The sequence below is a fragment of the Mytilus californianus genome, unplaced genomic scaffold (assembly GCF_021869535.1).
Source record: "Mytilus californianus isolate M0D057914Y unplaced genomic scaffold, xbMytCali1.0.p SCAF_9, whole genome shotgun sequence".
Classification (NCBI taxonomy): Eukaryota; Metazoa; Mollusca; class Bivalvia; order Mytilida; family Mytilidae; genus Mytilus; species Mytilus californianus.
In genome coordinates this window covers 72,489,826-72,509,304 of record NW_026262745.1, presented here as the reverse complement: position 1 = coordinate 72,509,304, position 19,479 = coordinate 72,489,826, and the positions used below count along the sequence as shown (strand labels likewise).

The 19,479-nt window shown below is 32.0% G+C and overlaps 1 long non-coding RNA gene across 1 annotated transcript in view; it reads right to left on the bottom strand.

The window, feature by feature from the left end:
• Positions 1 to 12,991: 12,991 nt before the first annotated feature.
• The window catches only part of LOC127714623 (uncharacterized), a 28,538-nt gene continuing 22,050 nt past the window's right edge, over positions 12,992 to 19,479 (bottom strand). Inside the window, exon 6 of the long non-coding RNA XR_007987823.1 lies at positions 12,992 to 17,955. This is a non-coding gene — a long non-coding RNA (uncharacterized LOC127714623). The remainder of the gene's footprint in view (positions 17,956 to 19,479) is intronic.

Genomic DNA, 19,479 nt, shown 5'->3' with positions numbered 1-19,479 from the left:
CTGATATTTAAAAACACCCTTTTATGCATATTTCTATATTTTATTTATTTATTTTAGATAATCAATATTTATAGAATAACTAATTGAAGAATTCAAATAGAGATAAATTTTCAACGAGTGACCGAACAACACATTACTTCACGAATGCGCGTAGCGCATAAGTTAATTATCAGTGTTGTTCGGTCACGAGTTGAATATTTTTCGACATATAAATTCTTTGATTAGTTGTTCTTTTTATTACATTGACAGTTGCTTTTTTTTATGAAATTAAAGTAGAAAATATTTTTTTCAACGTATTCACAATTTGTTATGATCAGGCGTAATCGACGACTTGCAATTGACAACCCCTATTGTTGTATGACGTCAGAGGAGTGAAATAACCACGTTTATTTCACGTTTATTTCACATGTGAAATCATCGGTTTTAATTTCACTGGGAAATCAATGTAATTCATTGCAATCAATGTAATAATAAGATTTCTTAAAGCTAAATAAGTCTTCTTGTCCTTATATTATTCTTCTTGTCGCTGATAAGTGAGAGACCCACCTAGCACTAGATGCACAATCTGTATATATCAGCAATACCCAGTATAATTATAAGAATATATAAGGTGCACAGGCATTAATTCCTGAAAAAAAATGTAATAACCAGCAATTTCACCGTACACGTAAACGCAAAGACAGATTTTTTTTAACTCAACAGATGGACTCTTTAATTAAGTGCATTTCCTTACCAAGTTATCTTGAAGAATTACTGTTGGTTGTGTGTAGTTTTGTTTGTTAATGTTTCAATATTGCTTTTTCCCCTTTACATACGCTTTCGAGTTTGTTATTTTTTACAATTTGCATCTTGAATTGTCTTTTTGTTGCAACATATCTAAAATTAAGTCTTGTAAAATAGAAAACCAATCGCCGTTGCTGTGGACAAAGATTTGTTGCTAGGGGAAACAACAGTGAATTTGGCAAGAAATTTGCATTTCATTATGTTATATTAAAACAGTGTATAAGTGTAAAGTTTACTTCATGCTAAACAGATTCAATTTCAAATATAGATAGATTTAAGCTGTATATTAAGCATTTTTAACTCCGCCTTTATGTTGGTTGCTAGGCAACAAAATATACGAGATAGACCCAAAATGCAACCATTTTCAGAAGGTCTATGGTATAGAATTACAACATGGCAAATTAAATGAAATTTGGGGATGGGGCCAAAAATGGCCCTTATAGCCCCTAGTCCTTTTACATGAATGAAAAAAATAAGATACATATTAGCAACTTAACACTCGATCTTACTGTGCCTTTTGCCATAAATGAATACATTAACACAGCAAATTTACCAACAATCCAAATTACAAAAATAAATATCATACAATAAGTAAACGAACGCAATAAGACTGTTTGTCCTTATGCTGTGGTAATTATCAGACCTTTATCGTTGTGTATTTTGACATCATACCAAAAATCTAAAAATCTGAAACTGATCATTCGGTGTCGTTCTTAAATGATGAAAAAAAATAGATCATACCTTTAAGTCCCTTTGGAATAGGATCATGTGATCTTTCCATATTTCTAATCTCTGTGAGTATTTCTCTATCATTGCTGTCTAGCTTACATTTTTTCAAGTCATCGCATTTCTGTTTAAAGCTGGTTCCACCAAGTCTTACAATTGCCTTAAATGGAATAATTAACAATAATTAGGATGTTCATTTTTTCCTCTTTATTTTTGCATTAAAGAAAATAGAACAAAATCTATATATGTTTAAAAGACAATCTGTTCAAAGGTTTTTACATAAGTATAACTTTGATGTAAGTTTTTTTTTTATTCTACTAATGTTGAAAAGACAATATATTTAGAAAAGTGTATATAAAAAGCAACCATCAAATTTGAATAACAAAAGGTATAATTGTCAGAGTATTAATTTACCTTAGATATGTCTATCCAGTATTCTTCAATTTCAACATTAGTTAAAACACCATCATCACAGTGAGCCATTTTGTTTCTATAGTATTTCAACCTTGATAAATCTGCTCCCTCACTCACATCTGTTAAAAGGGGTAAAATCTCCCCTACTGATACTTGTGCAAGGTTTTGCATCAAACAAATCATGAGCGTCAAGTCAAAGTTCTTAGAGGAGGCCTTCCCTATTAAAAAAGCAAATCTATTTTTTATCCATGGTCAGGATGTATGAAATGTAATATGTCAATGCATAATTAGCATAGGCAATTAGGCTTCTTATAATATTCAACATTTTGTGTATGGTGAATCCATATCGTTGTTTATGATAAATCTAGTATTTTTATAACAATATATAGATAAAAGTTGCATATTTTACATAATATAAATTCATTTACATTTTCGTTTCTACAATATAGTTAATTTCCTCTCTTTTCTTTGCATAAAGCTTTAAGCAACTTTCGGCAAAGTATGCAGCAAATAAAACGTTTGCTTTACAATTATTTGATATATGTCAATAAATGTATAAAAAATCTGTAGTACAGAGATTGATTCTGTTCTAATATCAAAATAATAGATTCAATAAAATGTATTATAGCACAGTAAGTTATTAAGTGTAAGTGTTGGTCAACTACGTTCGAAAAAAATCGAATTCCTTGTATCTTAAACACGTGTTAATCTAAATGCTTATAAGTCTCCAATAGTGATAATTCAAATTTTGATAGGGTCTTTATTTTCAAGATTATAACCTTATAGATTCATAGACACTTTCAACCATTGAAAATATAGAAAAATTTAAAAACTGTTGTTTAGTTAACAATATAAATTGTTGTTTGTATACATAGACAATCACGTTAAAATTGAATACATTTTTGATATTAGATCTACGAAAGATAATCAATCAATCATATTTATCGAAAATGGTTTATGACATAATAACGGAATAACATAATTCCTAAAAGGTAATTTGTCGTCTGCAGAAAAAAAACTGTTTAGATTCCAGTTGTAATTAACTATACGTTACCGTACTCGAATTCTGCACGTATTTGCCTTAATTAAGTATGTTCACGTGGTTTGTATTTTCTTAATTAAAGTAGTTACATGTGCAGCATGTCATTTTGTTGAATAAAACCAGTAACATCAAATTATTTCTTAAATTATTCGAATAGAAATAAAGTTTTGAAGTATTAACATGACTCTAGCTTACAAATTTAAAAAAACACATGTTCAGTGTAAAATGAATTAAAAGTTAACATTCAAATTGAATGCCGTGTGACAAATGGATTTTTTCACAGAGTTAAGGTACCATTCGACAAATTCTAGTTATTGCATATGAGTGTATAGCTTTCAATTATATCGCAATGATAACATCAACTGTATTTTGATGAATGACTCTAGATAAGAATTTATTTTTCGAAAGTTAAACTATTTGTTTAATGTTTAATCGATAATTACCCGAGGCAGGAAACATCAACTCCCATTGCACCTGGTTTATGGTTTTCCTTCTTCGCAAAAATTCTAACTTTCCAAATTTGACTTTATTAAGTGTCGTCTGAAGTACACTGGGATCAAATTCTTTGTCAAATGTAACTCTGACAGTGGGTGGAGCGACTCTCAAGGTTAAGTTTGCTATCTTTAAGTAGTTCAATTCTTCTCGCGTTAATGACCAGTCAGGTACATCTGTTTGAATTGAAGAGTCTGGTATTTTCCTATGGAAACAAAGTAATTATGTACTATTTTCTCTGTATGTAATTTTGCAGGTTGCAAAACTAGTCATTTTTCATCTATGAATAATTGTTCAATCCCAATAAAAAGCAGCAATCTAGGATCAAGCGGACATGAAACACCGTACAATGCATAGCGACAAGAAGACCATTTCTTAGATTGGGATGGGTGTGAACCTGATCAAGGTCATTCTCAGGACATCACGCTCGAGCTCTATGGACCACCAATAACCCAAATGATGTTAGATACAATAAACTAAATCAGTAAGATTTCTTTTTTAAATACACATAACTTCATGTGGATGCCACATGAATGATATCGGAGTCACCACAAAACTTGACAGCACAACAAACCACCACTAATACCAACATCCGACTCAAAAAAAGACCCGGCTATGACCGCCCATATCTGAACATTTTTGAATAAATTTTGATTTTCATGGCATTGTTTATCCTATAAGGGCAATAGTTCTCGATCTTTGTTGAGTTCATGTTGTTTCTTTGCGTTTCGCACTTTGATCATTCACCCGAATTAGATGTATGATGTTTAAACATCGGTAGACTAATGCTGACTTTTATATAGTATGTTATGTATTGAAATTAATGGAAATTATGTATACTGTAAAGTTTTGAATGACTTAAAACTGTTTTAACTATTTAATTGGATTTTAAATAAAGTAATACGTTTTTTGTGTGATGAAACAGAAACTCGACACACAATATGAGCATATGTGTTTTGCTAGATTAACCGAAATGCTAAGAATTTGCAAATATAGTATGACGTACGTCATGTTATACTCTATAACATGTATGTTTTATCTTTTAACAGACACGGAGAACAATATTGGTTAGTGGACATTGACACGGATTGTTGAAAGACAATTGACGGTTGGTTTGAGCTTTCATTGGTGATCATGATAATGGAAACTGGGAAGAAATATATATCAAGAAGGCAGTTCTTGCAACGGAACCGAAAAAGTGGCTTACGAAAACGTCATTTGCTGGGCTCAATGTGGAATGATGAACGTTTTTGATTTCAATCAAAGGGCATGTGAAACATATCCATTACATTAATAACCATTTAAAACTCTAAATACCACAGAAAGCGAAGTCGTTGCTTCGATTAAAACACAGTTGATGTACACCCCGTCCCAATTGAGCGATACAACTTTCTTATTTGAACGTTTGAGCTTGAACTGTTGACCACAACTTGTTTGGGACTAAAATAGAGGAAGCCGTCGATGCTGATATGTGCATGTGTCTGTGTAAGACATTGTATTACTGATTACAATTTGCAAATTAACGGATACATTTAGAAGTGCTTAAATCGACAACATATTCATCACGATGCACCGAAATGATTCAGGAGTGTAGAATTATATATAAAATCAAAAACCAATTGTTCAAAGAACCATTGAAGGTCTTTCCACATGAATTTTCTAAATCATTGATTAGAAGCTACTTCTTGTTTACTCAAAGTTACTATTGGCGTCCAATCATAGGTTTCTTTATACTGATTCAATACATGTATGGTTTCTATATACTTTTGCCTAAAATAAGGGAGATAATTGCCAACATCTGGTTAAGAAAATGTCACTTCTGGTCTCATACGATAGCTTTATTTTCACTGATTCCCAATATATATGGTTTATATATCCTTTTGCCAGTAAAAAGGAAAATAATTGGCTACTTCCGGTTTAGAAAATCCTATTTCCGGTCTCATATAATAGCTTTATTCACACTGATTCCAAACATATATAGTTTGTATATACTTATGCTTGTTATAAGGGGAAAAAGATGCTACTTCCGGTTTATAAAATGTCACTTCCAGTCTAAAATGATAGGTTAATTTATGCAAATTAAAAAAATATATGGTTTTTAAGTACTTTTTCCATGAAATAAGTGCACAAATGACTATTTCCGGTTCAATCAAGGTCACTCCCGGTTTACATTTTTCAAGGTCATATGTCACCCAACATTTTGAAAAAGAGCTTATGGCTTTATCATGTACCAATTTGAAGTAATAATCAATTTACCTTAAAATAAAACATTTCAGGAACAATAACTCCTATAAGATGTCATTGGATTGTTTCAGACCAAATGTATCATATCTTCATCACAATAAAGCAAACATTTTGCACTAGTTCTTTTATAAATAACTTTAAAAGTGTCAGAGATCATGCAAAAACAAACAAAAATCAAAATTGAGAAAATGACCTTGACCTTTGATCTTGGTCTAATTTTCAAAGTTAGGACCAAGAGACCTCAAATAAAAAAATTCTAGAGTTATACGGCTAACGGTTTATGAGTTACAAAAACATAACGACAAATGTATTTGGTAAAGGTAGATAATTCCTATAAGATTTCCCTGGATTGCTTCAATCCAAATTAGCCAAAAATTCCTGAGGATGTTACGAACAATTCAGAAAAAGAATTTTGTCAATATCTTTTTTTGTTACAAAGAAGATGCACACACAAGATCAACAGTGAATGGGGAGATAACTCTTACAAAGAAAATTGTTCTGCTTAGCAGGGTGAAATCTAAAAGCGCATACACTGTGCGATACATTATAAAAAATATCTAAGCGACATATTGCAAAACAAAAATTTATCGCAAGAATAAAATTTGGTAGAGGAAAAAAGAATAATTAAAAACCAATTGTTCAGAGAACAATTGAAGGTCTTTTCACCCCATGAAAAATATTAAAATTCAGTTTGAAATGTCAGTTCCAGTGTCAAATGATAGATCATTGTTTGCTGATTCCCAAAATATATGGTTTCTATATAATTTTGTTTGAAATAAAGGAGGTAATTTGGTACTTCCGGGCCAAAACATGTCATTTCTGGTATTATTTGATAGTTAATTTGATACTGCTTTCAAAAATATATTGTTCTATATACTTTTATATGAAATAAGTACAAAAAATAACATTTTCCGGTTTACACAAGGTCACTTCCGATTTGATTTTTTCAAGGTCCTATGGCTTTTTACCTAATGCATAAAGTCCTTTGGCTTTATGATGTATAAATATGAATTTAAAGCAAAGGTCAAATTCTAGAACGTCAATTTCAAGGTCATAAACCAAGGACCTAAAATCAAAAGACCCTAGGTCTGTAATATGTATAGTTAATGAGTTATATAACTATACGCATAATTCTAAATATAAGAGGGGCGAAAACTCCCATTTTATGTCTACGCACCCTTTTAACCAAAATTTATGAGTAACGACATGTCGCAATTGACAATTTAATAAAAATATGTTGTCGATATCTTGTACGGGTTCTGAAAAGAAGTGAGAATAAGCCAAAATCAAAATTTAGAACGTGACCTTGACGTTTGACCATGACCTAATTTTCTTTTTTTAGGACCAATGACCTCAAATCCAAAGACCCGAGGTCTCTATCACTTATGGTTTACCATTTACAAATGCAAATCACCTATATGCATAAGGGGAAATAACTCTCATATGGAGTCTTCGTACCGCTTCTGTCAAAATTGCACAAAACATCCTGAGGATATAACGAGTAATTTGATATTGATTGATTGATTGGTGTTTGCTTTACGCTGCGTCAGCGCAAAAAGGCTATATCGCGGCGAGAGCTAACTTAAATATTTTTACAATTTAAAGTATATTTTTAAAATCAGACAAAAGGTCCTTCAATATACTAAAACTCAAGTCTAAAGCAAAATTGCTTATTTACAAATAAAATTCAACACTAAGATAATGTGATAAAAATTAAAATCATTTTATATTTATACAACATTTTTATATTTTATAATATATTCCAACTTCTTTTAAGAATGAAACAATATTTGTAATTGGAACACTTTCAAATAAATCATACAAAAAGTCATATTATTGACATTGAAATGCTTCCTACGAATATCAGCAAAGTCAATACAATTGATTAAAACATGTTTAATAGTATACTTGCAGTTGCAAGGTGTACATTGTGCTTCATCTTCATTTTTTAGAAGATACTCATGTGTTATTCTAGAATGACCAATACGGCATCTAGAAATAACACACTGATCTTTTTTGCACATAAAATTATTAGAAGGTTTACTTAAATTAGGTTTAATTTCATGTAATTTATTATCATCTTTTTTACTCCATTCATTTCTCAATATATTAAAAACATATTCTCTAATATTAGATCTAAAATCGACATATGGTATATCACAGTTAGATAAAGGGTTATCCAGGGCATTTTTTGCTTCCTGGTCTACAACCGTGTTTCCATGGATTCCAACATGACTCGGTACCCATAGAAAAATTATTTCTTTATGAAGAACTTTCAAATTCCTCATTGCATATAAAATCTTGAGAATTATCGGGTTTTTAATTTTAGTATATTGTATAGCTTGTAAACATGAAAGTGAATCAGATCATATAATACATTTGGATTTGTCTAAGTAGCAATAAATTTCAAAGCCAAAATTATTGCCTTTGCTTCGGCAGTAAATATGGATGCGGCAGATGCAACTCGGTAACCATCCTTCGATCCATCTGTATAAACAGTTGAAAAATCTGAATAATTTGCCTTAATTTCAGCAAAATGTTGTTGAATTAAAAGAGGGTATGTTTCCGTTTTATTGTATTTACGGAGATCAAATATCATTTTCGGTTTGGGAAGTTCCCATGGAGGGCATTTGCAAGTTTCAACCTGAGCAACAGATTTTAAATCAAAAGTGGTTAAATGCGGTTTAAACGAATTCCTTATGGAGAAATTTTATTATCATGTTTTGCAAATATATCTTCATAAATGGGATTAAAAAATACAGTTATAGGCAGGATTTTCTGGATATGTTTTTAGCTTGACAGCGTATTGAAGTCCAAGCTTCAAACGTCTGTTGGAGAGTGAGTGCTCGTCAGCCTCTACATACAGACTCTCAACTGGTGAGGTTTTAAAGGCGCCAAGACACAGACGCAAACCATGGTGATGCACAGCATCGAGAATCTGTATGTAGGACCTCCTTGCAGAGCCATACACTATTGAGCCATAATCTAGTTTAAATCTAACTAGATATCTATATAAGTTAAGTAAAATGTTGCGATCAGTACCCCAGTCAGTGCTGCCGACAACTTTTAAAATATCTAATGCCTTTAAACATCTTGATTTTAACATTTTGATATGGGGTAGAAAGGTTAACTTTTTATCAAAAACTAACCACAGAAATTTGGTTTTATCAACCATTTTAATTGGGGTTCCGTTTAAGGTGAGTTCTGGACAAAGATGCAATTTCCTTTTGTTACAAAAATGCATCCCAACCGTTTTTGATGTAGAAAATTTAAAACCATTTTCCGAGGTCCATTTTTCAATTCTTCCAAGACAAAGATGTAATTGTCGTTCTATGTTATTCATATTTTTGCCTCTGTAGCATATTAAAAAATCATCAACATACAATGAACCTTCAATATTACTTTTCAACACTTCAACAAGGCTGTTAATTTTAAGACTAAATAGTGTAACAGAAAAAATACTCCCCTGAGGCCACCCATCTCTTGATTATACAAATCAGACATTGAATTTACTCTAACATTAAATTGTCTGTTAGACAGAAAATTCGAAATAAAATTTGGCATATTGCCTTTAAACCCCATATCAAAAAGATCTTTTAGAATACCATAGTTGCATGTAGTGTCATAGGCCTTTTCAAGATCGAAAAAGACTGACACCACATGTTCATTTTTCGCAAAATTATTACGGACAAATGATTCGAATCGAACAAGATGATCAAGAATACTGCGACCTTGTCGGAATCCACACTGGATGTTGGCTAATAGCCCATTTGATTCCAGGAACCAAACAAGGCGATCATTGACCATCCGTTCTAGTGTTTTACAGACACAACTGGTAAGAGCAATTGGTCGATAGATAATAGGATCCGTGTGATCTTTATTTGGTTTAGGAATAGGCACAAAGGTTGCAAGCTTCCAGATTGATGGTAAGTCACCAGATTCCCAGATATTATTCATGAGCTGCAAAAGAGCTTCCAGCGAGGAATCTGGCAAGTGTTTTAAAAATTGGTAGTGAATATTATCAGGCCCACAAGATGTATCATGGGCCTTTGACAGAGATGTTCTTCCAGAGAAAAGAGTTTATTATAATTTTCACCATTTTTCGATTTAAAGTTCAACTTTATTTATTCTTTTTGTTTTTTAACTTTTTTTAAATCTCCCCTGTAGATGTCGCCTCGACCCCTACCCCGCGACCTCCTCTCAGAAGGGGTGGAATTTGCTGGCGTTTTTGGGACGTTTTGCTGTTCTGGAGAACGAAGAGGAGACGGGGCTTTAGAATAATGTTAACGAGATGCAAAAGATAAACTAGTAGACTTTTTATTAGATGCAGATTTAGGAACTCAAGACTATTTACGATGGATGAAGTATCTATGTCGTCGGGAAGATCCCAGATAGATCCATTGCCCCAACTGTCTGATTTATTTGCATCTCTTTAATTTGATTTCTTACTTTCATTTTTTTTTTTAGGTGATGACATTGAGCTCTGTAAGGAAGATTGAGTTGACTGAGTACTGGTTTTGGTAGAATTTGGTTTCTTGCTGTAATAATTCTGTCAGATGGTTCAGTTTGAGCTGGCAACATCTTTAACGTTTCAGCATCAATGGGCCAGTTCATTCGAGTCTGTGTCGACTCGTGACTGAATGAACAGCTAACTTTGCTCGCATACGAAGGCTTGTTCGTAGCGTTGAAATCATTCGAAACAGAAGCTATCTGTTTAGCTTCCGTGTGACTGATGTTTCTTTCTTTTTTAATTCTAATTATATTTTTTTTTCTTTTAAGTAAACTGGGCAGTCCCGAGATGATGAAAAATGGGATCCATCACAATTTGAGCATTTGACAAAATCAGGGTGACAGGTTGTTCCCTCGTGTCCTTCCCCAGAACTCTTGAAGCATTTCTGCTTACCATGACATTGTTTGGTCCTATGAGCAAACTTTTGGCATTTGAAACACCTAATTGGGTTTGGGATGTACATGTCTACCTTGATGCCTAAGCATCCCAATTTCAAAGAGGAAGGAGGAGTTGGAGTTTTGAAAGTCAAAAGATAAGTATTTTATTTAATCATTTGGTCATTCTTTTTAATTTTGACTCTAACCACATCAGTTACATCTTGGTTTGAACGTTCTTTGCAAATTTCTCCAACAGTTAGATCAGAAAGATAATGAATTCTGTCTCGAATGATTTCCTTGCTACTGTTTAAACTAGTGTGTGCAGAGTCCGAAACAGTTAAACCAGTTATAGTTGTCAATTTCAGCAAATTTGTTGATTGACTTTTGTTTATACATTCAACTAACAAATTCCTTGATCTCATTTTAGAAACTTTTTTTGACCGTTCCAGCAATGCCTTGAATACATTTCTGAATTACAAAAGGAGAAATTTTGGATATAGGTTTGTCGACAGTACCTGTAATCACAATAAATCGGGGCCAACTATCATCTTCCCTACAGAGCTCAGAGTATTCACATTTTCTTTTTTTTAATAGAGCTGATTTGGAGTTTGGGTTTTGGTGTGCCATATTGAGAGGAAAAATATTCACTATTCTTATCATCCACCCTCCTCGGAGTGCCCACAAGGGCAATACTATATTACCGTTGCGAGCCGGGGTCAAGTGCCAATGCTGAAACCGACCTCCAAATAATGTATCTCGTCCCCAAAATTAGTCGAGCAATTTGATAAAATAAATTTGTCGCTTTCTTTTACGGTTACTGAGGAGATGCACCCACAAGAAAAACAGTGTTTGGGGATAACTCTTACAAAGAAAAATATACGGTTAAGAAGGGTTAGTTTCATAAACTATGCAATATCATATACCAAACATCAAAGCGACATCTTGAGAAACAAAACTTACACGCAAGTAATAAAAGTGGCGGAAGAAGAAAAAAAAATAAAAATCAGAACAAATACAATACGTTTTTCCACAGAAAAGTGGAAAGACCTAATAATAATCAGAACAAATACAATAGGTCTTTACACAGAAAAGTGGAAAGACATAATAAATTCTAGTATAACAAGCTTCAAGTGGCCATTGTGAGTTTTGAAGGACTTTTGTGTGTAAAGTTAATTACCAAATCAGCAGACTGAAGTTCAACCGTCGGTATGTGCCTTCGGAGGGATCTATTTGTAATAAAAATTCTCACGGCTTGCTAAGTATTGAAACATGTACTGATAGAAGCAATCTCGTTACAATTCACCCACCTCAACAACTATCATACCTTTTTGACTCTCATTACACATACCCTGGCTATAATAACTAAGTTCTTGTTTCAAAATCACGTTGTCTCCACAGGACTGGACCTCAGAAATTCGAGCCTGGATCTCTTGGTTGAAAAGTTTCATTGTAAGCAGTAACTCTCTATCAACGAAATCATGATAGGAAATGCAGGCTCTTGAATATCGTATCAACTGGGAAATATACTCTATATGCAGGCGCTGCTGACATGTTGCTATATAGAAATGAAACGTTTCACAATTGGGAAGCATGAATCATCTCTTTTATCGTAATCTTTTGTTTTAAATTGTCAATTTCTAGATGTAAGTTAAGATGTGATGCAGACTTAACTTATCTGTTGTATCCTTTATTTTAAGTTCGATGAGATAGATACGTTCAATATATTAACCAAACTCATTTATAACTGAATTATTCAGTGAGATGACATCATCTTTATAACGGAATGCTATGTTCAAGGGTAATGCTAGCTTTTTACCACTCGCCAAAGAAGCCCATCTATTAAATCTACCTCATATAGGTTTCTAGTGTTCTAATTGAACTAACAATTGCATGCGTTAGTGGACAATGTATTATTCATATGTTTATGAGTAAGATGATGAAATTAATACAATTGAAAGAAGAATTATTCAACATTTCCTTTGGCGGAATCGGGATTTATTGTCAATTGTTTTCATTTTAAGATAACGCTGTTGTCAACAGTACGTAGTCTATTAATAAATTATCTTTAAATTGGTGGATATTCAATTCTAAGAAACATAGTCATTTAATCCTACATATCATTTGTTTCTCATATCTGTTACTCAGCTTTTTATTTGGTCGAGTTTCCTTTTCAATGAATTTTTCTTTTTTTTTTCGATGTAAAGAAGTAAAACACTAATACAACTAAGAAGAGAAATGTTTTATTGTATTTGAAAGCTTTTGAAAACTCATTTAAAATCAACTCTTGCAGTAAACGACATAGATAACAATATCTCAAAAGCTGATTCATAAAAAGCGAAAAGTGGTATTTTTACAACATAAAAAGAAATCTTTTATTTGTTTTTTTTGTAAAAAAAAAAACACAAAGACAAAAATTATTACAATAATAATGATAATAATAAAAAACAATCTTAAAACGCGAGCTGTTTTACTACTTGTTAAATTTTATTGAAAGCGTCAAGATTTACAAAACATAAACATTCAATGGTGTTTTTAATAAAACGACGTTATATGAATGTAACAACAAGATAAAACATGAATCTCCCATAGATTAATGTAATAATACAATAAGACTGTCTTTCCAAAACACGAAGGAATACAAAAATGTGATTTCAGAAATTTCTTCCGTATCTTAATTGAACTCTAAATAATTTTGAATTGTCGTTCTTACAAATTCTTTTTAAATAAACGTTGATATTTCCCATGTATATAAGAAAGACAATTCCAATCTGTTATAAGAGCAAATATTTAAATTAGTTATTATATCAAAATTGTTTGACTTGTACTAATATGTTTTTTACAAAAAGCATGAATCTTCCATAGATTTATATAATAATGCGATAAGACTGTCTTTCCAAAACACGAATAAATACAAAAATGTAAATCACGTATGGGAATTGAGGGATGGATTATTGAACTTGATTTCGGAAATTTTTTCCGTATCTTAAGGTGGTACCAAACACCTTGACTAAAATTAATTTGGCTCGTTTAATTTTCATAAAATTTTGACAAAATATTTACTTTGACCCTTTGACAAAAATATAAAAATTTCAACAAACTTGAACCACACTTTATCGGAAAAATTTCATTGGATATATAGCAGTTTGAAAAACACTAATTTTGATCATTGAGAAGCTTAATATTTCCTTAACAATAGAACGTGATTAAAACGTTCAGCTGATTTTTACAGAGTTATCTCCCTGTAGTGTTATGTACCACCATAATTTGATTTTAAACATATTTTATTCATTAAGATATGAAAAGGATTGAGCAACAGGCACAGCATATAAAAGCTCTCTCCATATTACATGTACACGGTATAAATCAAATATTAACAACTGTATTTAAAATAATATTATATAGTGGAAAATACATGCTACTTATGAGCACACACAAGCAAATATATATTTACAGTCACTGTGTTAATTACTAAATGTAAAGTATATGTAGGCAATTAATCATCATTTATTCAAGTACATGTACCTTGAGACATGTAAATATCCTCTATAATTCATTAGAAATATATATTTAATGTTTGGAAGAGACACTAAGCTTACTTAGTGGAATAAATGTATTAATGTTGAAGGGGAAAAAGAAAGGAAAGAAATGAAAAAAAAAACACTAAATAAAATAAAAATTAAGAAAATTTCAAACAAAACGGTGAGTGTCACTGATATATTTCTGAACAGATTTAAAAATAGCAATATTCATATCATATGAAAATAATCTGTTTCCAAAGAGTAATAAATCAATATTTATGTCAACATTATCAACACTTGAGTAAATGGAATAAAGTAAAATCTGTCTTACATCATTTTACTTAGGGCAAATAATAAGAAATGCTTGTTATCCACAACAGGGTGATTACAGTTTGCACAAATAGTGTTCTCTGATAAAAATTGATTAAACAAATGAGATTTTAGGTTGCTAGCATTATTTCTGAGTTGACAATGACTTATGTTATGTTTCCTTATCCCATAATTGAGAGGTTTAAATATTTCATCAGTCCTATAAAACTTATCCAGCTAAATATACACAAACTTGGGGATTTGTGTATACTTAGAGGAAGACTATTCCAAAGTCTTATAGTGGGAATGAAACTATTAAAGTAAGAGTTAGTTCTAGCAAGAGGAGGGTGAACAGTATTATTTTCATTCCTCAAAGTATAAGGGGTTTGTCTCGGAAAATATGGCTGGACTAACTCATATAAGTATGCAGGTGTCATCCCATTTAATATTTTATAAAACAGTATAAGCTTATGTTTATTTAGTCTATACTCCAGAGTTTCTAATCCTACTTCAATATAAAGTTTTTGTCTTGAGGAATTACGCCGTAGGCCAGTAATAACTTTAGCAGCTTCTATTTGAATATTTGCAAGAAGCTCGGACTCGTGCTGGGAGCAATTGGCCCAAACAACATATCCACACTCTAATATAGGTGTAATAAAAGCATAGTAAATACGTATAAGTGAATTCCTGTCTAATAAATGTTTAACTTGTCGAGGCACAGATAAACGAGAGCATGCATTTTTATAAATATTATCAATATGTGTGTTCCATGAAGTTGATGACTGAAATGTTATCCCAAGATGACAGTGAATATTTATTTTCTCAACCTCTTCACCATTTATCCCAAAAAATACAGGCGGATGCTCCCTGTCCCTTCTAGTAAATACAATATTTTTTGTTTTCTTTGAGTTAATTGAACAGCCCATGATTTTGCCCAATTTGAGATAACATCTAAGTCATCAGTCAAAGAAGCAGCTGCTACAGCATGATCATCATCTACTATAACATATAAAGAGGTGTCATCTGCAAAAAGTCTAATATCATTAACAATGTCATTTACTATATCATTCATATAAATGAGAAACAGAAAGGGTCCCAACAATTATCACTGAGGGACACCTTTATGTATACTTCTAAGAGTTGATGAAAAACCTTCTGAAACTACCGTTTGTTGACGATCTGAAAGATAACTTTCTATCCAAGATAAGAGCTGATCATTTAAGCCAGATTGTTAAAGTTTAAATAAAAGTCCTTTGTGTCAAAAGCCATAGATACATCACAAAATACAAACCTTACATCCATATTACTGATAATTTTATGTTATATTTCAATTAACTTATTAAAATAGAGTCACCTGGCTGGAATCCAGATTGACACTTTGACAAAAGGTTATTACTCCTCGTATAATTATACAAGTGTTTAAAAAGAACCTTTACCATAACCTTACAAACAATACTAGTAACAGAAATTGGACGTTAGTTAAGAGCTGAATGTGGACTACCTTTTCCTTTGAAAATAGGATTAACATGTGCAATTTTCCATAACAATGGAACCTGTTTAGCTGAAAGAGACATATTAAATAATTTAGTTAATGGTTTAGAAATAAAGCTAGCAACCTCTTTTAAAATTCTAGGACTGATACCGTCAGGTCCAGCTGATTTATTTATATTCAAAATTTTTAACTGGTCTAAAATTTCTTTCTCAGTGATGACGAATTTGTTTAAATGACATGGAGGAGGCTCGTTATTATCAGGAATTTCTGGTTCCGTATCAATATTAACTATATTTGCAAAATGGTTGTTCAGGATCTCTGATTTGTGCAATGGATGAATACAAATTTGGCCATCATATTCTACAAAAGGGGGTGAATCTCTGTTTTTGTGAAATTTGACACCGACTTGGGCCACCATTTACCAGGAGGAATATTTTTTATTAATAAGTTGTGATGTCAGTTTGCACTTAAAGTCATCTTTTGTCTTTCTAACTAAACTAATAATTTCATTACGAATTTCTCAACATTTTTTCCAGTGATCTGTACATTTGAAGTTTTCGCTTTATGGTGAATTCTATTACGATGTCTTATCTTGTTTCTAATTAAGTTGTTGATAAACGGTTTATCATTTGGTCGTACTGTAATAGTTTTAGTAGTTATATATCTATTGACATTACTTTCAAATGTTTGACAAAGTTCATATAAACATCATTTATATTATTTGAGTTAAAAACTACATCATCCCCGTCAGTTTCGATCAACTGGTTTTTAAGACCCTCATAATCTGCACGTTTGAAATTTCGAATTTGTCTTTTAAACGAGTGTTGTTTAAAAGTTCTAAATGAAATTTCAACTGAAACAGGAGAATGAGAACTGCATATCGGAGTAAGAACAGTTACTGATTTAATTAAGTTTTTGCGATTTGTCACACATAAATCAATACAAGTTCCAGTTTGGGTTGTAAAGTTGGTAGACTCCCAAACAACATTTTCTAAATTTAAACGGTTAAGTAACTTTTTGAAAGAGTTACTTGTGCTTGACAACATACCGCAATTAAAATCACCACAAAGGAAAAGTGACAAATTACAATCAAGTGCTTTATCTACTGACTCACTAAATAAGTCCCATATATGAGAACTAAAAATTTGTCATTGTTACAATTCCTCACTTTAATCCAAAGTAACTCAAGATTGCTTACGGATAGGTCATTCCGTATAATACAATGTAGACTATTTTTCACAAAAATGGTCACACCTCCACCATGTCTATTTCTATCTAACCATTTAGGTTTATGAAACCCATTTAATTTAATTTGGTCATCATTAATTGGCTTGTCGGGATGAGATTCTGATATACAAATAATGTCATACTCATGTACTTCATTGTTAACGAGGTCTAACTTAGGAAGTAAACTAAACACATCATTGTGTACTATTTTCAAATTCTTTTTATTACTCTGATCTGGACCTGAATTTTGCTCAATTCCTGCGACCAATAACAAAAACTGTATAATATTACTGGGGATAAAAAAAATTGTTAAGATTATAGGGAGGATTATGTTGTGATTAATATAGTTTATAACTTTAAAAATTAATATAGTTTACAACTTTAAAAACATTGATCAGTCAAAACTATCAAAACTGATGATGAATACATACTCAAACATAAGCAAATGATTCACACTTTGTACAGACCATTGAAACACGTACCAAAAGCTGACATTGATTGACAGGACACTTAATTAAAGTCGCTAAAAATATTGAGTTGTCTTCCTTACAACTTCCTTTAAGACAAAAGTTGGTATTTCTCATGTCTAAATTTACAAATAGAGTCTTCGAAAAACAATTTAAGTCTGTTATAAGAGTGAATTATTAAATTCATAACATTAAAATTGTGTGTATCGAATGATAATGGCTTTTACTATATCATAATCGAAATCATTAATGGTTGTTCCCTGTACTTCTGTAGCGAGTTTTAGCGCTTTCTTTAAATAGCCTTTGCTTGAACTATATACCATCTTGTGGCGAAAAGGGCTGTCTTCGGGACACCTGTAATAAACAATGTAAATTTGTATTTCAGACCAACTATTAGGTATCTTTTACAATAATAACAACAGATCAACCTGGCTAGCGTTTCACAAAAAATCGTACGATTTACGTTTACGATTAAACTTACCTTAAACGTATGATTTAGCTACGAGTGTTTCACAAAGGTGATCGTAAACGTAACGTAAACTTACGATTACAAAGAAAAAATGGTGCTTTCTTTGACAGCCGCGTTAGTGTCTAAAAAAAGAATCTTTCTTTCAAAACCAGGAAGAAAATTCATATCATAGATTTTTTTCAGCTCAGCTTTCAAAGTCGTATTTTGAAATGGTTATCAGTTTTTTTTTTTTGTATGGTAAATATGTTTCGTGAGGTAAGTGTCCCGTCTAGTTTTAAGATATTTTTTGCTTTGTTTTTATTAGAAAAAAATTGCTGTAGGTGGGTTTGTTTTTTTTTTTTTTTTGCAAGCTGGGTCTGTTTTTGATATAGCCGTCGAAGAATGATGAAATCATAAAAAAAACAGACAAATTCACTAGGAGTTCGGCATTTCTTGAATCCAAAACAAAATGAATTTCTAAATTGTTTACATGAAATTATACGTATCTTCAAATGTTATTATGAACTGGTATTCAATTCATTAAGCATCGTGATAGTTTCTGATGCGTGTCTAGGCTTTTTTTTTTTTTAAAGAAACCCACCGTCAACACAACGTTAGGACTTGGACATTGTAAAAAGTCTATGCATACACATATGTGAAGCTCTATATAAGGGGGCGCCCCATCCCCCAGCCCCCTACCCCACTCAAATCCGCCTTTGAGTTTTAATACTGATTCAATCAGACTTTTACTTCAAAGGGACACGACATCAAGACTCACTATAGAACAACTGCTATAAACGCCTAAAACTACATTCCAAGCTCCCGTTAAAAAGCCATATAAAAATAAGGAGATATGGTATGATTGCAAATGAGACAACTATCAACCAAAGTTCAAATGAAGTGGATGTAAGCAATCATAGGCAGCCGTACGGCCTTCAACAATGAGAAAACCCAATACCGACCTGACCTGAAAAATATGCAACAATTCAATTGAAAAAACTAACGGCCTAATTTATAACAAAACAATTTACGAGAAAGAAATAACCCGGTATGACAGACATGAACCAACGACAACCACAGAATTACAGGCTCCAGACTTTGGACAGGCACATATAGAATGTGGCAGTGTTAAACTAGTTTGCTGGCGCCAAACCCTCTTCCTAACATGGGACAGTGGTGTAAAAGTACAACATAAGAACAAACTATTAAGATCAGTTGAAATGGGCTTAACTCATCAGATCGACACAAAGCAGAAAACATCTAACGAAAACACAGACCGGACGTGTCATTGTATCTATCATCCCACACCAAAAAACACTAAGTTAAGATCTGAGAGTACTGGCAGTTACTGACAGCTAGTTCAAAGCCAATAACAACTAATACCAAAAATCATGTGATTAAGACTAAAATATCAATCAGTACACATCGAA